This window comes from Oryx dammah, unplaced genomic scaffold (assembly GCF_014754425.2).
Source record: "Oryx dammah isolate SB20612 unplaced genomic scaffold, SCBI_Odam_1.1 HiC_scaffold_11, whole genome shotgun sequence".
NCBI lineage: Eukaryota > Metazoa > Chordata > Mammalia > Artiodactyla > Bovidae > Oryx > Oryx dammah.
The window spans coordinates 3,554,242-3,572,184 of NW_024070195.1; the positions used below are offsets into that span (position 1 = coordinate 3,554,242).

The window sequence follows — 17,943 nt, forward strand, 5'->3', positions numbered from 1 at the left end:
CCCCTGCTCTGAGTTTACTCCCTGGTAAAGCAGGAGTGCAAAGGGGAAGCCCGGACAATGAGAAAGAATCCCAGCTAGGAATTTTATATTCCTTATTACATTACGCTGGAAAAAAATCACCATTTTATAGCAGGGTAACTAGTAGTATTAGGGAAAGTTATTATGTTACAATTTTTGTGATAAGCTAATTTGGGGCTAAATGGCAATGTAGAAGCAAAATCTAATGGGAAACACTCTGGCTTTCTTTTTGTTAACATTTGTATCACTGAGCAGTAAGGCTCTATTGCCCACTTGTCCCTACCTCCTAATTACAGGAGAGGTAGGCAGTAGCCATTGAACTACCTCCTGAGTGCTGGCCTTGCAAATCCAAACCTATAAAGCAACGACAAATGTTACATTTTGTAACAGGGGAGGACAATAACTGAATTTAAAACAAAAGAAAACTGACTAAAAAGCATTTTTTTTCACATTGCACCAAACCTATAATTCCTTAGCACACCATTTCTCACTTCCCATAAGAAACCAAAAATACTGGTGATGTATATTACATGTCAGCATTCAACAGAATCGTTTAAGAACCATAAATTGAATGTGTGCAGAAATCTTGTATCTTTTCTTGCATGAGAAGATGCTTTCCCCTTTTGGAGGAGTTATGCTTTAGATGGATTTTGCCAACACTGACTCTGAACTCAACACCTTCTGGGGTGTTTCAGAATTTATGCCCCACTTCACATTTTTCAGCCCCATTATTTTTTTATAAGCTTTGCCACTGGGAAGTAACCAAAAAAACAAGGGAAAAAAAAAAAACCATTTCTTTTTTTCTTTCCCCAAGAATCTTAAAAGTCGAGTAAGAAAAATGAAATGACCAACAATGACTCCCAAGGGGAATCTGGGAAACAGGGAAGATTCATGGGGGTTTCTTAATGCAAGAGCTTTTCGTCTCTGTATTCACAGCCCACGAGGAAGTCAGCACCCATAGCCTGGAGGATGCGTGGGTCTGAGCTGTGCTTACACTCCTGTGGAGACAGCTAATGGGATCGGGCATCTGCCCAGCGCCCAGGGGAACACACCATGCCGTCCCTCCTAGTGCAAGCACCACCAGAGTTTCTCCACACCCCCGCCAACTGGCTTAACTGCCCCGAAATGGGATCCAAGTCAACACTGGTTGAGTGTCATGGACATGGCAGAATATATTCCATCACTGTTTCCCTGAGAGACGATCCACAAAAAAAGATGCGCCCTGCAGGGGAAGTGGTCGGGGCAAGCGCACTGCAGCGCTGAGCACACTCTGCGCACACCCTGCACGATTACCGCTCACTCTGCCTTGACTGAGGCAGCTGCTGTCTGTGCGTGCCCCTGCCCAGATTCTCCTGTTGGAAGCCTGACCTCCCACGTGATGGAATGAGGAGGCAGGGCCTTTGGGAGGTGACCGGGTCATGAAGGTGGAGCCCTCCTGAACGGAATCAGTGCAGTCAGGGAACAGGCCCTTCTTCCACGGGAGGACAGACGAGAAACCTGAGACCCAGGAGAGCCCTCGTCCAGCTGTGCCGGCACCCTGATCTCAGACTTCTGGCCTCCAGAATGGGGAGCAACAAATCTCCGCTGTTTACAAGCTCCCTGGTCTGCGGCGTTTTGTTGTAGCAGCCGGAACAGACTAAGACGGAGCATATAACAGCGAGGGCAGAAGGAACAGAGACGTTTGGATCACGGAGCATTTATAATCCAGGGCAGCAAATTGCAAAACAAATCACCCTCGCACTCTTGTGATTTATAACAATATAAATCCCTTACTGAAGACCATGGGAGCTGAGGCAAAGAGGGAGGAAAGCCAAGATGGAATGTGTTACAGCTAGGAAGAGAGGTGTCCAGGCAAGCAGGGCACTGCAAATGTATCACATTGGCCCAGGGACCAGCAGGTGGATGGGAAACGCAGGACTAAAAATTTACTTTTAAGAAAAAAATCATTTCCATACAGTTAACCTTTCGTTTAAGCATGATATATAAGTGAAAAACACACACACACACACACACATCCAAGACTCCGCTTAATCATGAAAAGCTGCTGGTGGAATAGAGTGAAGAAGTGTGAGCAGTACAAATCTATCTCCATGTTCAGGGTTTGGAATTAGATTATACACACAGACATGCGATCTTTCCATTTAGCACAAGTGACCTCTTCTCTTTCGCCTTATTCGACCTTAATCCGAAAGTTCTACTGGCCTTTCATGAAAAGAAAAACCAGCAACAGAAGGCATTTGGCAGAAGGTTGGCTATTTTCAGTGGTATTGTCATGACAATTCTGACTTCCAAAGGATTATTAAGAAGGGGTGGGGAAAAAAGGCCATCTCTGAAATCTACATCAAGTTGTTAAGGCAACAAGAACGAGATTAAATCTAGAAATGTTCGATCTGCCGCCCCCTCCCTCCCCCCTATTAACCACCCCGCATGTTCTCGATGGCCTTGCCAACTAACTGAAATAAATCATCACTACATCTCTGCCACCCTGTCCCAGCAATCAAGGAGAAGTGTGGATTTGAAGAATGGGATGCTGTATGGATTTATGCGTAGGTTAGATTAGTATGTCTGTGGGCTCGGGTGCAATTCTGCAAACAGTTCATCACATTTCCCCCTTAAATTCTGTTTGTCAGATTTAACCAAGGAGGTGGTAATCCTTTAACTAGATTGAAAAAAAAAAAAAAAGGACATCGGGGAAAACTCCAGTGGCATTTGTTAGGTTTCAGGAAGCAAAGACTGGAGGAAGGGCAGCCCGAAAGACAGAGGCAGCACTCACAAAAGCGCAGAGCTCGGGGGTTACAGGATGTATGACTGTTCATAGAGACGCCCAGGAGAAGTCGAGGATAAGGATTGAGAAATACCGAAGACATCTGACATCTTGAAGGCCCTCGTTGTGAATGGGGAAATGAGGAGCAGGCAGAGGGGAGCTTTCTTGGGGGAAAAGCAGCATCCGTGAGAAGGGATGGGGCTGGCTGGAGCAGTGACAATCAACCGTCATGTCGGTAGTCGAGGAAACAGCCTAACGGAGGAGAGGGTGAAGATTCTGACCGTGAGGATGGCGCGGAGGGCAGAAAGGGGCCCGTGCCCATGGCGGGAGGATTCTCCGCAGTCTGGGAATGATGGCGACAGGAGCCGGGCTGGAGAGGAAGGAGGCAGGGGAAGGAAGGATGGCGGGAGAAGAAAGTTCAGAGTGAAGAACAGTTTAGGGCTGCAAGCAACATGTTCTACTTTAAGATGTGTTCAGCAGGCAGTGTGAAGAAGGCAATGGCACCCCACTCCAGTACTCTTGCCTGGAAAATCCCATGGACGGAGGAGCCTGGTAGGCTGCAGTCCATAGGGTCGCTAAGAGTCGGACACGACTGAGCGACTTCACTTTCACGCATTGGAGAAGGAAATGGCAAGCCACTCCAGTGTTCTTGCCTGGAGAACCCCAGGGATGGGGGAGCCTGGTGGGCTGCCGTCTGTGGGGTCGCTGAGAGTCAGACACGACTGAAGCGACTTAGCAGCAGCAGCAACAGGCAGTGAGAAATTCAGGTCGGGGTGGTGGCGGGGGTGGCTCTCCAAAGAGATGAGGGCTGGAGACTCAAGGGTTATCATGACCCAGGAAGAGATGAGCCCCTGGCCGTGCGACGACGAGAGGAGAGAGAAGGGAGCCTCAGGTCCGACTTCAGCCTCCCATCCCCTCTCTAACAGGTGCTACTGTTGGTTTGGGGACAGCAGGACCTCACCCTGGTGAGCCGACCAGAAGGGGAACAGCTCACCCAAGACCGAGTGTGTCTCCCGAAGGCCGACGGCGCTCTGCAGGATTCCAGCAGCCTGTGGTGGGGTTTCCAGCAGTTGCTTCCCGGCACCATGGGAGCTAAGAGGTGCTGGAAAAGCCTCTAAGCTTGCACACCTGCTGACCCAGTTTCTCTCTGCCTGCCAGAAGCTCTTCCGGCCTCAGGTGACAGGTCTTGAAGCAGCTTAGTAGAATGGAGGGTGAGTCAGGCGAACACACTTTCACGTTAATTCAATTCTCCTCTGTTGGGCTTCCGCAAAATGAACTTTTTCTTAAAGTGCTGCATTTTATTTCACTAACAGGGACTCTGCCGGGTGGAGGAGAATGGCTGGTACCCGGGTGGACTTTCCCTAGAGGGCGGGGTTAGGCTTATAGGAGGCAGACTGAGGAAGGGCCCTTGGGAGCGAAGGTCACGTTTTCTCCAGAGCTTTCTGCATTACTGAGGCCACTGGCTCCCACATCTGGGCAGATAACCTTGGGAAGCTCTTTACTTAAACAGATTCCTTAGACCAGCCAGCCCAGCTCAATTAGAACCTCAGGAAAGAGCACCAGGGATTTGATTTTCAACAGTCTCACCAGGCATCCTATCCAAAGACCCATTCTTCAGGAATCACTGCCTTCAAGCATTCCACTCATGCTCTGTAAGAAATATCCAGCCATTTTCAATAGCTGCACAAGAAGGAATTTGCTTGGCAAGGCCTAAGAGAATGGGGGTGAGAGCTTGCTGATCAGAAAAGAAAGAAAAAGTTCTAAAATCATCCTTTGTTTTCACTGTGATATTTATCTGTAATATCAAACCACACAAAACCTTTGCCTAAGACTGCGGTTGTTAGCAGAAGAACTTTGGATCAGAAGCGGCTGAGAAACTTCACAGCCTGAGATGGTGCTACGGTTTGGCTCTGCAAAATTGATCTTAGCAGTTTTACCAGGGTGCTGCCTCTCCAAACCCGAGTCCATTCCTGATTGAGCTCTGGAGAAACACAAACTCTCAGGCTGTGAGCTGTGCCTGCAGAGACTGGGGACCCCACATTGATGAAGAACACACAGCATCCAGGTCAGAGCCGTAGATTGCCTCGCGACACCCAACAGAAGAGGGCACCTCCCTCCTGCCCATCTCCAACCCCCAGAGATCCAGGATGTTCATGTCCCAGGGAAGAGAAGAGGGCCAACATCTTGGGGAGACCAGCTCAGGAAGCAGTTCTCTTCCCTCCAGCAGTGAAACCGAACATCAAAACCCAAAACCAGCCTACTTTCCGGTACATCCCTCAGTGGCTGTCTCAACTTTTGTAATTCACAGCCCTCTGCTCCTGATAAAACCTTGGGCGATGCAGTGAAGAGTTTGGGCAGCGAGTGGGGAGATTCAGTGTCAGCTCTTCTCCTCTCTGCCTGTTTCCTGTCTCTGAATGGGAACAGGTGGTCCTGCTCGCTTAGCAGAGAGGGTTTGGAAGACCCGAAGGCTTCAGCAGGTCTGGCAAGGAACAGAGCAAGGGGCTGGAAACCAGGAGCATCTCTGCCCTGTCTCGGGGCTTCACGAGGTCAGCCCACCGTCCCTGCTCTCACTCTGCTCCTTCTCATACCTGTTGGGTTGCCAGGAGAGCTGTGGGCAGCCTTTGACTCTTGGAGACGTGAGAAATTTCACACGCCCAGCTCATCAGCAAAAGATCGTAGAGACCGTGTCTCCTTCCCCTGTCTAACTTTGGGTGTTTTAGCTTTGGGTTTGTAGCTGTTAGTCACTCAGTCGTGTCTGACTCTTTGCAACCCCATGGACTGTAGCCCACCAGGCTCCTCTGTCCATGGGATTCTCCAGGCAAAATACTGGAGTGGGTTGCCATTCCCTTCTCCAGAGAACCTTCCTAACTTGCGTCTTCTGCATTGCAGGCAGATTGTTTTCCACTGAGCCACCAGGGAAGTCTGTGGGTTCCAACATTTTGTCTCGGGGAATACAGCACAGATTCAGTTTTTACCAGGGTGAGACCCCTCTGAATGTGAGTCTTGCCTCAGAGTGTTAGGGGCAAAGGAGTCAGGATTCCAGGCAAGGTCATCTTTCCCGGGAACCCCTGGGAAGTTTCCCCAGGCCCAATGCCACCCCTGCTCAGGTCTGCACGATGCCTGCTGGCTGGCCTGGTCTCTGCAGTCCTTGGGCTCCAATCACTGGTCCCCACACTGCAACCAGCTCTGCCTGAGCCCAGCCAGAGTGTCTTCTCCTGCTACACACAGGAGGCAACAGGGGAAGGTCCTTCAGGCAAGCACCAGCCCTTCCTGTTCACCTTTCTCGATGTCTTTTCCAAGAGCCTCCAGCTCTTAGCTTCCAAAAGTGGCTTCTTTTGGATGCACAGTGCTTTCTGCCTTGTGCCCAGGTTCCAGGAGCTGCCACATCACTTTGCCTGCCCAAATGGATCCTGAGGCTCTGCTCTTCCTTCTGCACACATCGCCAACTTCCATGGAATTCCCACAAGTGGAAGACCAGCCCCATTGCTCCATTTGCATCTCCTCCTTTTTAAAATTTTAAAAATACTTATGGAACTGCCTCTGTGCTACAGACTGACAATCATTCCTTTTTACATAGAGTGTGCTGAGGACAGGGAAACTCCAGTCCGATGGAGCAAGGCGGTCCTGCCTTAGACACTTTACTTGCACACTCTACGTAAAAAGGTCAGAGAAATCAGAGACCCCACACAACAGTGGTGAGCAAGGTACAGGTTACAGAGCGATGAGAAGCCCTAACCTGTTTGAATGCCAAAACCTAAAATTTCACCCCCCTCCCTCAGCATCCTCAGAAGGGAGCATGGTTTGCTCCCTGGAGCCCTTGTTGTGGCTGCTACATGGAGTAGGTCTTGAATCACAGAGCATCTGTTCTTGCATCTTCTTGCTTCACTGCTAGGATCTGTTGTCACCAGTCCCTGGGCAGATACTGCCACCAGAACGAACCCTTGCGGGCCCTGTCCCTTGCCATCGAGAAACCGCTCCAGCATCACTCTTCCCCAGGGTTGGGTGGAAGCCGACAGATGCTCTCTCTCTCTTTACCCCATGCCAAGCTGACTTGGGCTCACAATCTTAGGGCTGTGTTAATACACACAAGACTCAGACACACACATTTTTTCCCAAGACCTGCCTCCCTGCCCCCCAGCTTCCACATCTTTAGAATTTCGGAAGCCGAGACTTTTCCCTTCTAACATTGAAAGTTAATCACTTCTTGCCCTAGGATAAGTCATATTCCTCTTAGGAAAAGCTCCACATTCTAATAGGTTTCATCCTGCTTTCAAAGGTAGACAGGTCTTTCACATCAGAGACAAACATCAGAAGGCCTGAAAGGATGGAGTAGAGTTTGGGTGACAGAGTATTAAAGGATGAGCTGGCTGAACTGAAGAAAAAGACTCCCTAAGAATACAGAGATCTGGCTTTCCTTTCCTGGACAATTCAACTGACAACCAGACAGTACCTCGCTATTTCCTGAAATGACGGACTTGGGAGGTTAGAAAAAACCGTCTGGTGTCTCCATGTAAGCTACACACTGATGGAAAGGTATCTAAAGATCAAGATCTAGTTTTCTCTCTATTTTCCAAGTTCTGAAACTCACACTCTGAAATTCAGTTTGAACATATTAACCTGGGCATCCCAGGTGGCGATAGTAGTAAAGAATCCTCCTATCAAGGCAAGAGACGCAAGAGATGCGGGTTTGTTGTTTGGGTTGGGAAGATCCCCTTGAGTAGGGAATGTCAACCCCCTCTAGTATTCTTGCCTGGAGAATTCCATGGACAGAGGAGCCTGGCGGGCCGCAGTCCATGGGGCTGCAAAGAGACAGACACAGCTGAGCACATATTACCCTAAATTCCATTTTTGTACTCCAAGAGAAGTTCTGTGAAACCATGGGAAAGAGGAGAGTTCTAATTGAGCTTTCCAGAAACAGACCCTGAGATGAGGATTCAGGTGCAGATGACTCTTTGAGAAAGGGCTCCTGCGGAAGGGTGGTAGGGGCTTGGGGGTAGAACCAGGACAGGAAGGGAAGAGGGCAGTTAAGGCAAATGCGGGCAGGGTCCTGCAGGGAGCTTGGGAGCAGGGATCAGTCTGCAAGACGAGGGAGCTGGCGCTTTTATTCTTCTGTACCCACCTGCCCCTCAATGAGGCCACAAATCCCCCCAGCACTTCCTGCTTCCAGGCTGTGTGGGCCGGGAAGCACCCTGTAACCAACAGACACACCAGAAAGAGTAGGGGTGATCTGAGCAAAGCCTTGACATCTTTTGCCACAAGGAGCAGAGACTCTAGTTAGAGACTCGGCTCCCGACACCCAAAATTAGGCTACTCAGCTGCTCTGCACCCCTGATTCCTTACCTGTAAAATAGGCAATGTTATCATGCCTGCTTTATTGGGTTATTGTAAGGATGAAATAGACAATGTAGGAAGAACACATACTCAGCACTGAGAAAGATCAGCTATTGCAATTATTTAGAGGCAAGCATAACAGTAATTCCAACTGGGCATGTGGCTCTGGTTCAGTTTTGCAAAAAAAAAAAAAAGGAAAAGAAAGAAACAAAACCAAAAATATGTGTATCCAAGTCTCAGAGATCTCTGCCATCTCTCAGCAATTTGGCAATGGAATCTGACTCACCTAGAAATTATAGGTCTCCATTAGGTGAAATGAACATGGACAACCTCTATGAGGAGTTTTAAAAGCACCTTGAAAAGCAGAAACCCACTTGTTTGGATTGCACACAAAGCATTCCTTTAGCTAAAACTCACCTTTGGGTCTGTATGGTGCTTTCTGCCCTGTTCATCTCTCAAACACAATTATAAGGAGAGCTTTTAGTTCCGTAGGTTTGGAGCATCAACGTACTATTAGATTAGCCCACAATGAGCTAAGTTAGGAGCCGAGAGGGAGCTGTTTTTGACATCTGAGTAGCACAAAATGTGATTTTTCTCTGGAGAAAAATTTTGAGAATTAGAGAGAATTAGTCATATTTCCAATGGGGATTTTAACAGTTGTGAAATTATGAAGAAGACCTGACTCAACAATTCCTGTATTGCAATATGTCACCTAGCTGTCTTGTTACTTAAAATTACATGATTTAGGAGACAGTGACTTTAAAAAGAACCCTACTGAGTCTGGAAAGAAAAGGGAGATATGCAGACAAAGCAAGGGAAAAGTATAAAACTGCTGAACATTTATGGAGCTAAGTTTAACAATTCTGGGCTCATTTAAGACATTTCTTTCTTAAATAGCACATTGAATAGGCATGTTTATCCTCTCAGTGAGTTATATGTTCAAAATGCACTCATTAAACAGTGTTGTTGTTTTTTTTAAACCTACAGTACTGACTCTGAACTGAATTTAACATGTTGCTAAATATTCAAATGGTTCACCCCTTTGACACTCTTTAAAGAGTTAAAGAAAATGAATAGACTCTTACTGGACAAAGATGAGTAAGCCAATTGATGACCACCCTTGTGCTATATTTTTCTAGCTTCTTCACTTTTCTACTCCTCATTAACTCCCTTAAATGAGCTACAGCTAATGATCAGGTCCTGTCCTTTATACATGAAAATTAGGCCATTAGTGAGCTTGTGACTCTTGAGATGTTTTCCAGGAGTGGTGAAAAATTTGAACTTTTTCAAGCACACTCTCTAAGTTTCCCTGGTCCTCAGAAAGCACATTTGCAAGATGGTTGGCCAGGGTTAGTGGGAAGTGAAGAGATTCTGGAAGAGATGATTCTAATGAGCTTTGGTCTCATTAACACGGCGAGATAATTCAGTAACCTCGCCAAACACAGGCAACACTGAGCAAGTCTGAAGAGATATAACTAGCTCCACTAGATGATAAATATGAAACTAGCTGTGGTGTTAAGCTTTGAAGAACTAAACAAACCACTGAATAGGATGAGCACTTCACTCATAATCAGAGACTGTAAAGACAGTGAGTGTTCGTGCTAAGGAATTATTGCCACCTACCACTAATGACACCACCCTTATGGCAGAAAGTGAAGAGGAACTAAAAAGCCTCTTGATGAAAGTGAAAGAGGAGAGTGAAAAAGTTGGCTTAAAGCTCAACAGTCAAAAAACGAAGATCATGGCATCCGGTACCATCACTTCATGGGAAATAGATGGGGAAATAGTGGAAACAGTGTCAGACTATTTTTCTGGGCTCCAAAATCACTGCAGATGGTGACTGCAGCCATGAAATTAAAATACGCTTACTCCTTGGAAGGAAAGTTATGACCAACCTAGATAGCATATTCAAAAGCAGAGACATTAGTTTGCGAACAAAGGTCCGTCTAGTCAAGGCTATGGTTTTTCCTGTGGTCATGCATGAATGGGAGAGTTGGACTGTGAAGAAAGCTGACCACCGAAGAATTGATGCTTTTGAACTGGGGTGTTGGAGAAGACTCTTGTGAGTCCCTTGCACTGCAAGGATATCCAACCAGTCCATTCTAAAGGAGATCAGCCCTGGGTGTTCTTTGGAAGGACTGATGCTGAAGCTGAAACTCCAGTACTTTGGCCACCTCATGGGAAGAGTTGACTCATTGGAAAAGCCTGATGCTGGGAGGGATTGAGGGCAGGAGGAGAAGGGGACAACAGAGGATGAGATGGCTGGATGGCATCACTGACTCAATGGACGTGAGTTTGAGTGAACTCTGGGAGTTGATGATGGGCAGGGAGGCAATTCATGGGATCCCAAAGAGTCGGACACAACTGAGCGACTGAACTGACCTGACCCACTAATGAACAATTCTAAAACATATACATGCCTTCTTGGGTGTTTTGCTTCTATCAAGGTAATTCAAGTCAAGTCCATTGAGAGGTCTCAGGCTTATTCCAGACACTATCCAATTCAACCCAAGGAATTTGCTCCAATATGTTGATTTCAGATACTGTTCATTCTTCACACGTTTTCAACAGACTTGTTTGCTGTTGCTGTTGTTTTTTTAAAGAGTTTGTTTCAACAAAACAGTTCTTCCCAAATCAATCTATAAATTAAATTTATAAATCAAGTTCAGTTCCAATCAAGATTCCAATAGGATTTTGGATGACCTTGACAAATTCATCTGAAAAGTTATCTGGCAGAACAAAGCAGGGGAACTTGCCCAACCAGATATTATTTTACCTCAAAGATGAAGTAGTTTGAAAGAAAAAGGGTAATACTGGTATCAGAAAAGACAGATCAATGAAATAGAATAAGGATCTTAGAAACAAAGCAAAAGAAGTGTGGGAACTCATTCTATGATAGAGATAGCCTTATAAATCTGTAGGGAAGGATGGAATTTTTAGTAACTGATGTCGAGAAAACTGGTTCACAGCATGAAGAAATATGTCTACCTAATGAAATGTAAAAATACAAACCTAAATAGATTGAAAACCTAGATATGAAAAGCAAAACAGTAAAGCAATATTTTTAAAAAATATTGTGACATTAGGATGTGTGGGAGAAGTTCTAACATTCACACTCCAAAGACATAAGGTGAAAAAGATGGTAACGACAAGAAAATTGAAGATTTCTGTTCAATGTGGTATACCACAAAGTATATTTACAGAAGACAGAATGGGAGAAGAGAAAGGCAACATCTAAAATGAATTGGGGGTAATATCAGTAGTATAGAAGGAATTCCTACAAATTAACAAGAAAAATATAGGAAACAATTTTGAAATGCCCAATAGATATAAACAGGTAATTAGATAAGGAGACTCAAAAACTAATAAGAATATTACAAAATATTCAAATTCATTCACTAACAATCAGAGACACATACATTAAAATGAATTTATGTCCATTCTGTTGGCAAAAATGTGGCTGTCAAGTGTTAGTGAGTATGTTGCCGTATAAGAAACTCATGCACTCCTGGTATGAGAGAATACTGATTTTAGTGTGTTAGACTGGCAGTGATGGTGGTTTGGCTGCTCAGTCGTGTCCTGCTATTTTCCACCCCGTGGACTGTAGCCCGCCAGGCGCCTCTGTCCGTGGCTTTCCCAGGCAGGAACGCTGGAGTGGGCTGCCAGGGAACCTGTGCTAGACTGTCCTTCCCACGTATTTGCCACCTCTCCACCCCTTCCACAAGTGGGATATATTTTGTCTCCCCTTGGACTTGGCCATGTGACTCAGTTTGGTCTCACAGTGGCTTCCTGGGCACGTCCGTGCCCCTGGCCTTTAAACATGGCCATGAGATCTGGTTTGGCCAATCGGAAAATTTTCTAATAACTCATACATATCCAAGGGGACATGCCGGCAGCGTCATTGCACATGCTCAGGTGCAGGGATCTACTTTCAAGCTCCTTCACGTGGTGACCAGCAGGGTCAGCTCCTTGTGGGACGATGGACTGAGGGTCTCAGCTCTTCTCTGGCTGCTGGCCACAGGGGACCCCCCAGCTCCTTCCACTCAGGGCGCTCCCCAGGGCAGCTCACGGCATGGCAACTTGATCCCCTCGGAGCAGTGGGACACAGAGTGTCTACTGACGGCAGCCACTTTTGCACATCCTATTTGTTAGGGACTAGTCTTCACTAGGTCCAGTCCACAAGGGCGTGAGGCCCAGGAGGTGGGTGGGGAGCATCTTAGAAGTGCCCTTCCACGCTGTCGTCAACACCATGACCCGAACAGTATGACTATTCAACCTTGTGTAACAGACTACACATAACAGAGGTCCAAAACTTGAAAATAAGACCAAGTGGCAAGAAGTACCCATGTACCTTTCAGCATTACGCATTCATTGGTCAAGTGGCAGTTAACTGACAGTAAATAATACTGACAGACAATTATTTAGGCCACTTTTTTCTCTTTTAAGTATGTAAATATTAGGGCTTCCTGGTGGCGCAGTGGTAAAAAATCTGCCTGTAATGCAGAAGCCCCAGGAGACCTGGGTTCCACCCCTGAGTTGGAAAGATGCCCTGGAGGAGGAAATGGCAACTGACTCCAGTATTCTTGCCTGGGAAATTCCATGGGCAGAGGAGCCTGGAGGGCTACGGTGCATGGGGTTGCAAGAGCTGGACATGACTGAAGTGACTTAGCATGAACACGCAAATATTAAGAAACGGGAAAAATCATGGCTTTTTTTTTTTTTTTTTGAGGTGAATAATAATACAGACTCTATTGAGCAAAACAGCTCCAATTCAGATTTCAAGTAAAAATTACTGTGTGCTAAACTTCTCTGATGTAGGTTCAGGTAATTTTAAAATAGGAGAAGACTTTCAACATGTCCTCACTTAACAGGTGGGTGATCAGAGGCCCGGATGGCCAGTGACTCAGCTCAGGCCATGGCAGCCACCTCTGCCTTCGGTCAAGAAACTCTATCCAGCAGATTCTCCTGCCAGAGTATAAAAGTGATCATTCCCATCTCCAGGGAGCTGCTGGTCTGATCCTAAGTGGGCTGGACTTGGCACAGCCTTCCTCCCTTCCCCAGGAAATTCTCACCGAGAGCTAATTGCATTAAAATGTTCTGTATTTAACTTCTGCCTCTGCTAACAAGCAAACTTTCAACGGCAGTCTCCATGTTCTTTCTTGGGCCAGAGCAAGATTCCTTTTATTTTGTTTCAACACTGTTTTCCTAAAGCTCTCTCATCTTTTTTCAAGCTCTTCACCACAGTGTAAGTCCATGAAAAATTAACACCCCTGTTCAGCGGGGAAGCTTGCTCCTTTTATAAGAATGTTCTGGCAAACCCAACACCAGGAAATGCATCTCCAAGCAGATCTGCCTTCGAAAGGCACAGTGTGTTAGGGAAGATTCTCCCTAGAGTGAGCGGGTCGCCAAGGCTGAGGCAATGAGATTAGATTTCCTTTTCCTCTACTGTTCTTAATGGAGTTCTTTTCATACAATAACGTATTTTAGATCCATGAGTTTGTAAAATTAAGGTAAACCACTGTAACAATGGACAAGCCATTGTACTTTTTAGAACTCCACAGCCAGTGAAGGAAAGCTGAGGTCTCAAAGTCCAAATGCTACCAACAAAATGGCATTTGCAGGTGCTAAAAAATGGTTTTTATCAGTAAGACATTTTGTTCACAGTAAAAATTTTAAAACATTAGCATCGACTAGAAAGCGTGCAATGGAAGAACAGAGGCAAGAGCTCGCCATGTCATAAAGTTCTCACCAGAGAGCATGGTTACTGCAGCATTTAATAAAAATTAAAATTGCATTTCTTAAAAGCTAAAATTATTTTATTAAGTTTTAGTTCAAAGTACCAGGCTCTTTCTATTCCCAGTCACAAATAATCATTTGGATTAGGATTTTTTGCCGAGGAACAGATTATATAAAGTCATAAGTGTATCATGTTATGAAATAATCCCTATGTACGTGATACGTAAGTAACCCCACTGGACCTCACTTGGTGAGTTTTGGCCCCATGGCTGAATTCAATCACAGTTCTCCCTTATCACGCTCATTCCTCTTCCCTCCCCTATTCTAGGCTTCTTGAAGTTCTCTCATTCCAGATCTGAACCTGTTATACCTCAGTCATCTCATAAAATCACAAAACCACCACATGACTCAACGGCTTTAAGGTAGAAGAGGGTGTGGTCTTAGGAGACACTGGTTGACCACCACGGAAAACCTTGGCGAGAGAATCTGTGTTTCAAATGCCTGCATGTGTTTCTCTTATTCTTCAGCACTTGAGCCCACTGGACTGTCTCCTCTATTTCTGCTTCCCCTCTGAGATTCAACAGACCAGACAGCTCTTAAAAACCTTAGTTTTCGGAATCAAGCCAGATACACAGTTTAGGAAATAGCCTGTCACTCCACAATCCCTACTTCACATTAGCCTGTGTTCAGTATTTTGCGTCTCATTATTCAGTTCCCAAAACAACACTCAAATGAAACAGTCAGTTCTTGGTTCTGACACATGGGCTCTTCCTTTAAAGCATTCACAGAGGTCATAATAACTCCCAGAACTTAGAATGAATAGGATAAAACACATTGGAATTTGTAAAGCACCTTCACACATAAATGTGGAATGTTACCTTCTCTCAAGATTTCAGTGACCCACCACTTTCTTCCTTAAGCTTTGCAGGTAGTAAAATGAATGACATAGGACATTAATTTCACAGAGAAATGTGTATACAGGTTAGGAAGCAACAGTTAGAACTGGACATGGAACAACAGATTGGTTCCAAATAGGAAAAGGAGTACGTCAAGGCTGTATACTGTCACCCTGATTATTTAACTTATATGCAGAGTACATCATGAGAAACGCTGGGCTGGAGGAAGCACAAGCTGGAATCAAGAGTGCCGGGAGAAATATCAGTAACCTCAGATATGCAGATGACACCACCCTTATGGCAGAAAGTGAAGAAGAACTAAAGAGCTTCTTGATGAAAGTGAAAGAGGAGAGTGAAAAAGTTGGCTTAAAGCTCAACATTCAGAAAACGAAGATCATGGCATCTGGTCCCATCACTTCATGGCAAATAGATGGGGAAACAGTGGAAACAGTGGCTGACTCTATTTTTCTGGGCTCCAAAATCACTGCAGATGGTGTTTGCAGCCATGAAATCAAAAGACACTTACTCCTTGGAAGAAAAGTTATAACCTAGATAGCATATTGAAAAGCAGAGACATTACCTTGCCAACAAAGGTCCATCTAGTCAAGACTATGGTTTTTCCAGTGGTCAGGTATGGATGTGAGAGTTGGACTATAAAGAAACCTGAGTGCAGAAGAATTGATGCTTTTGAACTGTGGTATTGGAGAAGACTCTTGAGAGTCCCTTGAACTGCAAGGAGATCCAACCAGTCCATCCTAAAGGAAATCAGTCCTGAACAGTTACACCATGCTATTCATTGGAAGGACTGATGCTGAAGCTGAAACTCCAATACTTTGGCCACCTGATGGAAAGAGCTGACTCATTGGAAAAGACCCTGATGCTGGGAAAGATTGAAGGCAGGAGGAGAAGGGGACGACACAGGATGAGATGGTTGGATGGCATCGTCAACTCAATGGACATGGGTTTGGGTGGACTCCGGGAGGTGGTGATGGAGAGAGAGGCCTGGCGTGCTGTGGTTCATGGGGTTGCAAAGAGTAGGACCCAACTGAGCAACTGAACTGAACTGAATATGCATTTTGAAAAGCCTCTTTGATAAGCCCAAAGAACAATAGGAGAAACTCCAGAAAGTCTCCTCTCCCCCTTTCCAAGGTGGTTTGTTGGCTGAATCAAATCTTTCAGAATCAGATCCACCAATCTCTATTCATCTCACACCTGTCTCTGCTGCTGCTGCTGCTAAGTCACTTCAGTTGTGTCTGACTCTGTGAAACCCCATAGACAGCAGCCCACCGGCTCCTCTGTCCCTGGGATTCTCCAGGCAAGAACACTAGAGTAGGGTGCCATGTCCTTCTCCAATGCATGAAAGTGAAAAGTGAAAGTGAAGTCGCTCAGTCGTGTCCGACTTCGCGACCCCATGGACTGCAGCCTACCAGCCTCCTCCATCCATGGGATTCTCCAGACAAGAGTACTGGAGTGGGTTGCCATGTCATTCTCCAATGCGTGCCTCGGTCATTCTACAAAGAATGCATTGACTATCCACTTTGCAAGATGATGCAGAATGTAGGCAGGATGCTAACACAGCTAACACAACTCAGTGCTACCCTAGAAGAGGCATAGAATCCAGAGCCTTAAAGATAACAGTTACACCATGCTATCTTCAAGCAGCAGAAAACAAGAGAAAAAGTCATTTAAAATACAACTTTCAAAAATAATCCATCAGCCAAAAACTACTCGGGTCCAGACTCATTCTAAGTCACAACAAGACTCAATAGCAACGGAAAGGGAACTGCACAGTAGGGGATTCGTGGGAAAAAAAAGCATATTCTAACTGAACCTTCTTATCCCTTGGCACACGTAGCAGCCGATCTGACCACACGTGGAAGACGGTGCTTGATTCTGGCGCCATCTTTTAAGAGGAACAAGGACAAACTGGAATACATTCCGAATAGGACAAACTGTTCTGGAACCTATTTTATATGATCAGTGGTTGAAAGAACTGGTGATCTATATCAACCAGTGAGGGAATAAGATAGCTACCTGAAATAACAGGGGTGACTAGCAAGTGGGACTGGAATTATAGAAGAGTGGGCTAGACCATGAATCAAGGAAAGAGCCCTAGTCAAATAAATGCAAATTAAAACAACAGTGAAAGACTATTTCCGCATTCCTGTACCTCAACACTGGGAGATACACACACATATATTTATTTTTCAGTGGAAAGGCCTAGTGTTTTGCTGGTAGGAGAGGTGAGAAAAGCTTTTCTCATAGTTTGGAAATAAGAATCGAAAGCTTGGAAACTGCATATACTTTTTTAACCAAATGTGTTCATGTCTAAGAAGTTACCTTGAGGAAATAACCAGAAATGTCTTCAAAGACTTTTGTACATGAATGCCCATCAGGACATTAATTGTCCTCACAGAGAAACGGAAGCAATACCTGTTGCTGTTGTTCAGTCGCTCAGTCGTGTCTGACTCTTTTCTACCCCATGGACTGCAGCAATACCTAGATACCCAGTAAAAACCTTGGAGTTATCTATGCTAATAATTGGGCTGCCTAGGTGGTGCTAGTGGTAAAGAACCCTCCCGCCAACGTAGGAGACATAAGAACCAAGGGTTCGGCCCCTGGGTCGGGAAGATCCCCTGGAGGAGGGCATGGCAACCCACTCCAGGATTCTTGCCTGGAGAATCCCATGGACAGAGGAGCCTGGCAGGCAACAGTCCATGGGGTCGCAAAGAGTCAGACACGACGGAAGTGACTCAGCAGGCATGCATACACACTAATAATTACAGTATTTACAATGAGCAGAACACTGCTAAATATCTTTCTCATAACATGTGTAACCCCCTCCATAGCCCTATGAACGGGATGTCATTATCCACATTTTATGAATGAAGAACTTCAAGTGCAAAGATGTTGTGTTACTTCAGGTCTGACAGACAACACGTGACAGAGCAAAAGTTCCAAAGTTAATCAGCCTAGCCCCACCTCTGCACCCGTAACCACCACTCTGAGTGCCTGCGGGCGCGCTAAGTCACTCAGTCGTGTCCAACTCTTTGCAGCCCTATGGACTGTAACCTGCCAGGCTCCTCTGTCCATGGGATTCTCCAGGTTACTGGAGCGGGCTACCATGCCCTTACCCAGAGGATCTTCCTGATAAAATAGATAACTATTAAGGACTTACTGGGCTTCCCTGGTAGTTCA

At 45.7% G+C, this 17,943-nt stretch overlaps 1 long non-coding RNA gene across 1 annotated transcript; it reads right to left on the reverse strand.

Annotated features, from left to right (window-relative positions):
• Positions 1-794: 794 nt before the first annotated feature.
• Positions 795-8,612, reverse strand: LOC120869982. Its single transcript, XR_005722689.1, has 2 exons — positions 8,531-8,612; positions 795-1,806 (listed from the first exon to the last, which is right to left on the reverse strand). It is a non-coding gene; the product is annotated as an uncharacterized LOC120869982 (long non-coding RNA).
• Between the last annotated feature and the right edge of the window lie 9,331 nt (positions 8,613-17,943).